This window comes from Tenrec ecaudatus, chromosome 1, assembly GCF_050624435.1.
Source record: "Tenrec ecaudatus isolate mTenEca1 chromosome 1, mTenEca1.hap1, whole genome shotgun sequence".
NCBI lineage: Eukaryota > Metazoa > Chordata > Mammalia > Afrosoricida > Tenrecidae > Tenrec > Tenrec ecaudatus.
In genome coordinates this window covers 176,417,682-176,423,681 of record NC_134530.1, presented here as the reverse complement: position 1 = coordinate 176,423,681, position 6,000 = coordinate 176,417,682, and positions in this window count along the sequence as shown.

Here is a 6,000-nt window from a genome sequence, read left to right as displayed (position 1 = left end):
CACAATGGATGATGTATGGATTATGGTAAGAGTTGTATGAGGCCCCAATAAAATGATTTAAAAATAATAAAGGTAAATGTATCACAAGACTGCTACCAGAGTGGGAGAAACAGCACATGGTGGTGGTGGTGCAGGAAGCCTTGTGGGGACCCCAGGGGAGGGATAGCGCTGGCCCTGGCCTTGAAATGGGAGATGTTCCTGCAGAGAGAAGGTCTTCAGGGAGAAGAAACTGTGTGCGCTAATTTAAGTTTTAGCGAAGGCCAATAGACAAGATTACTTGTAAGAGGCTTTTCTTTGGGTCCAAGCCAATATCATCTCTAGCCCCCAATATGGAAATCCCCTTCTCCTGGTCTCCCTATTCTGCCTCTCTCTGGTCCACCCATAGCCCTGCTTCCCAAGTTAGACTGAAAATTCAAGTCATACCATGTCATCCCTTGGTACTGAACCCTCCAATGCTTCTCTCCTTGGCCCCTTACACCATTACTTTTCTGATTACATCTCCTAATAGTCTCTCTCTCTCTCTCTCTCTCTCTCTCTCTCTCTCTCTCTCTCTCTCTCTCTCTCTTTCTCTCTCTCTCTCTCTCCCTGTGATCCAATCATACCCGGCTCCTAGGTCTCTGCACACACTGTTCCCTCTGCCTATGTCCATATTCAGAGATCTCCCCAAGGTTACACCCTCACCACCTTCAGCTCTTTGTTAGAAATCACTTTTTCAGGTATTCTTCAAAATCACTCTCTTAATTCACGACAGCACTGCCCTCCTCCTCTTCTCCCTTCGTGTCTCCTAGCTCTACGACCACCGTCAAACACACCAATTGCTGAGTTTATTTACTTAGCTTATTGCCTGTTTCTGCTCCCACTGGCATCTAAGCTCCAAGACAACAGGGATTTGAACCAACATTTTATCCCCAGCAGCCAGACCCATGCCTGGCACTTGGAACATGATTAATAAATATCTGCTGAGTAGAAGAATAAATGAGTAAGAATAAATAAACATGTGTTCTTACTACTGTCAGGGGTACTCAGACCTGGTAGACACCCCAAGGTTTTAATCTCAACAAAAAGAAAAGGATTCTTTAAATAAATCACATATTTGATAGAAGTCAGGCAAGTAGAACTGCTTCTGAACAAAACTATGAGGTCACTGGGACCCCTGGTGGCCTAGTGGGTTATGCAAGGTCAGCACTTCAAACCCACCAGTCACCGCATGGGAGGAAAGTGAGGCTTTCTGCTCCTGCGACGATTTACAGACTCGGAAACCCCATAGCGCAGCCGTACTCTGTCCTGTGGGGCCACTGTGGGTTCCAGCGGACTCGGTGTGGGTGGACTTGGTGAGGTCGTTGAAGTTGGTGTTCATCCAGGCTGCCTGCTCTCTACAAGACCTGCTTTCTTCAACACTCTTGGGAGCCCTCCATGACCTCGCTGCAGGAGGAAAGGATGTGGCGTGCCACTCTTGTCTCCCGGAAGAACTTCCATCTTTCCCTCTCCTTTTCTGCCCTCCCCTGGCTTTGAACGTTTCTCCTTTCTTATCGGTGGTCCTTCTTTTTCTTTCCTCCTATTTCTTCTCCTCTCTTAACTTGTTGACTTCCTCCTACTTCTGGCCCCTTTATTTTCTTTTTCCCTTCCCTAGTTCTCTTCCTCTTTCCCATTTTCTCTCCCTTATCTTCTCTGTTCCCTTCCTCCCTCCTTTCCATCTTCTCTCCCTTCTTTTATGCTTCCCTAAAAAAAAAAAAAAAAGGTTCAATATACACAGGGCTTCGTTCTGCCTGTGAGAGGGACCTCGGTCTTTGAGTGCTAGCCAGCTTGGTGGGTGATAGGACATTTCATAGCAGTTTCAAGGCAGGGCCAGCTACATAGCCACTGGAAGAGTTTGGAGGGAAGACAGATGCCCAGGCAAGAGGAAGGCTTTACAGAAGATAGGGACTCCTGATTGAAAATGTTCAGGTGCATACGAGTGTGTCGAGGACCCTTCTTCTAGGTGGACATAGGGTGGCATCGTGGGCACAGGCAGCAAGAAAGGGACAAGCTGGACGTTTCTACAGCTGGAGCTAGACACAACAGGTTTTATTTGAGCCTCTAGGAAAGAAGAGGAATGAATGATGGCCAGACACAGAATACTTTCTTTCTAAGGAGTGGTGGAGTAGTGGATTATGACTTGTGAGGTTAACAGTTCAAAACCATCAGCTGTTCCTAGAGAGAAAGATGAGGCTTTCTACTCCTGTACATATTTTAAAAGTCTCAGAGAGAGAGAGAGAGAGATCTGTTCCTACCCTGTAGGATTGTTGTGTCAGAATGGACTCAATCGCGGCGAGTTGTTTTATTTCGCTTTTTAAATCAGATAAGCCTTCCTTTATCACCTCTACAGAGCAACCCAAAATGACATCGAGCAGTTTTCAAGAAATCACTTGCTAATAGATCTAGTGATCTTGTTCACTCCTGTAGTCCCTGCAGGCAGCTGCCAATAAACCTTCCTTGGATGAGGCAGGGTTCCATCGCTGGGTGGCTGCAGGAAGGTAGAATAGCTGCACACCAAGCCCGGAGAGCTTCTCAGTCCCATCATCACTGTTTCGGCGTGCCACCACTCTTGCCTAGGCTCCTCCTTCCTTTCTTTGTGGCCAGAAGCTCTGAAGTCTGAAGTAATCGAGTCATAACAGTTCCTCCATAGCCATCTTGGCTTCCTATTGTTCTATTCCTTAATGGGATTAGTTGCTTAATGTCATCCAATACCACAGTGTTGCTTTTTTAATCCACATCTGTTCTCATGAGTCCAGTTTAATACTATTTCCTCCTGGTTTAGTTCACGGATGGCATCATTTTAAACTCTTGTTCAAGTCTGTCAATTGATGGGCACACCCGAATGTTCCACAAGAACCCAGAGATCGGTCACGCCGAGGACCCCAATGGCAGTCCCAGTAGAGGCAAAGTTTCTCCTGAGCCTCAGAGCATTGTCTGGCTCGTGGGAGTGCTGAGAAGATGCCTGTCCGCTGGGCGATATGCAGCTGTTCCCGGTGGCCCACGCAACAGGCCCCTGAGAGCAGCTCTGGAGACTCAGAATCCCGTGGAGATTTTGCTACGGCACACAGAAGGTGTTGGCATTGCCAAGAAATGTCTCAGGAAAAGGAAGTTCAGATTATCCGAGTAGAGCAGGGTCATACACAGAGGCACAGTGACAGCCCCCCGACTAGAAGGGATAGTTTTTATATTAGTAAAGGTTCCAGATGTAGTGACTTAGCTGGAATAAACGGGGTGCAAAGGCTGCATGGTTAGCACTGTGATGAGGTCCCAGTCTCTTGTTCCCTGGGACCCCTGCTCAAGGCAGTGTCTGTGACGGCCAAGCGGGCAAATCAGGGCTCTCTATCCACTAGTATGGCCTTTCAGAGGTGACTCAAAGGTGATCCAGGGAAGTCCTGCACAGAAGGGCCTCTGTCTGCAATTTGAGTTGAGAGAGAGAGCTTTGTTCCATTCTCAAATAAGTTTACCCGAGCCCTGAATCTGTTGAGTAACTGGGTACCTCTTCAGTTGTTAGTAAAAATAATTCTTCAATTCCCATTCTGATTATATCTATATTTTAACCATGCTGATTAGTATGAATCTGGAAACTGTGAAACAGTAAATTAGCTTGCCCCGGAAGACTTGAGACTAAACCAAAGACTTGCATTTGGAGAAATCTGACATCTCAAAGACATTTTTTGTAAGAGTAGAGGCCTAACACACCCTTTCTCCCCAGGTGAGATCTCCCACATCTTGCTCGTGAGAAGCTGAGATAGGACCCTGGGGGTGGGGGTAGGGAGCAAGGGTGCAAAGGAAGCATGAGCTTCAGGTTTGTCCAAGGCCAATGGTGCCCACCTCACTTCTACTGTCAAGTTCATGACTTGTTTAAAGAATTGTAAACGTTCTTAAGATGAACTCTGGGGCTATCTAGCAGGCCTGAATAACTTTGCCCAAATTTAGTTAGAAAATATTGTTTGCAATTCTCTATCCATCCATCCATCCATCCATCCATCCATCCAACCATCCATCCATCCATCCATCCATCCATCCATCCATCCATCCATCCATCCATCCATCCATCTATCCGCCTTCTCACCCATACTCACATCTATTCCTTTACTGTCCATACCGAGTATGCTGTTGCTGTTGCTGCGTGCCCTGAAGTCAGTTCTGACTCACATGCCCCTACATGTCAGCGTAACACTGCCTAATGGGCTTTCCTATCGTCTTTAGGGGAGGTGATCTCCTAACGGGCAAACTTAATCATTGAGCCACCGCGGCTCAGGTGGCCACACTGCGCCCGTTACTCTCAATTCTTCCTTTCTCTTTCTTGTATGGAGCTGGGAGATCCGAGGAGGAAATGTGAGCGGGTCTGGAGAGTCCTACTACAGGCTTGAAGGCTGGCTTCTGTGGGGGCTGTGGGTTTCTGAGAAATGACTGAATGGCAGCGGCTTTGGCTTTGCTTTTGGTTGGTGGAATTCAGAAACCCAGATTCAGAAACCACAGTGTGTGTGTGTGTGTGTGTGTGTGTGTGTGTGTGTGTGTGTGAGAGAGAGAGAGAGAGAGAGAGAGAGAGAGAGAGTGTTGGGGTAGCAGAGAAAGACCATTTTATCTGCAAACAGAGGAATGGAGACTCTTGCTTATGAGAGATGCCACCTAGTCTCGGATTGTGATAGAGAAAACTCTCAGTGGTCCTGCTCACAAACCTGAATCCTAAAAGGGATATCTGGAAGGTGTGTCCTTGGAATGCTATGGCCCCATGAATCAGAATTCATGCACATTTTCAAGGAGCAATGGCATCAATTTGGAGCAGTGGGAAGGGAATGAGCAGTGCATGCAAACATATGATTATGTTGGTGTGAAGGCTGGAAGACCTTCAGGAAGGGTCAGATCTTAGAGGCAGGCTAGACTCATGTCTCCCCACAGGAATCAGAAATATCCAAGGAACCAGAAAAGAGGAGCGTATGTCCATTGTTATTCCTTCAGGGAGAGAGATGTACCCAAAGCCTGATACTGGAAGGATCTTGTTAATCAGAACCACGTGGTTAGCATCACTTGTGTGCCCAGCACTATTCTATGTACTGTCAGCATATTAGCCTCAACAACCCTGTGAAGTAGGTACTAGTACTAGCTCCAGTTTATAGATGATGAAACTGAGGCACATAAAGATTAAACAATTTATCCAAGGTCACATAGCTAGTAAGTAGTGGAATGCAAATTTAAACCTACATAGCCTGGTTTGAAAGATCTCAGAGAGCAAACGGAATGCATTCTTCTCACCAAAAGATTCAAGGGTCTCCCTCTTCAAGAGGCAGTTAGTTGGGGAGCCAGAGGACATAAGCAACTAGTGAGATTCCTTTGAATGACTCAATTGAGTTCACTAGGTGGTCATATAATACATGGACACATTTGAGTAGGAAGAATCCAGAAAGTCTAGAAAATCACTTCAAGCATTATTAGTGAATCCCAACATAACAGGTAGTGTGTGAAGGGCACCAGATCCACCACATGTTCTGGAAGATGGGCCTTCAGGGAAGCTTACTGAAGGGCGAGGACAACAACAAAGCAAGTGGTCACTGAGCTCAGCTGCTCATGAAAAGGTTGAGATTTGGAGTCCACCTGAAAGACTTCCGCCAATGAAAACGCACTGGAGCACAGTTGTACTACGGTACAGCGGTACGCATGGAACCTGGCTGGTGTGCTTAAAAAATAAAACAAAACAAGCCCTGCTAGGACAATGGTTTGAGTTCAGCCTGAGTGCTGTGCGGGACGATGCCCCCTGTGGGCTGTTGCCCGATGCAGTGACCACAGCTGGGTGGATGCTTTGAAGAGTCCTGGACCTTTTGGGCTCTATGTCGGCGTGTTAGGAGTTTTTCCTGATGAGCAATCATGCAGTGCTCCTTGTTCTGTTTTGATGACCATCTCCTGGTCTATGGATCACTCCACGTGAGAAGACTAAGGATTCCAAACACTTCATTGTGCTCGTGTGAAACCGATCCACAGGCTGTT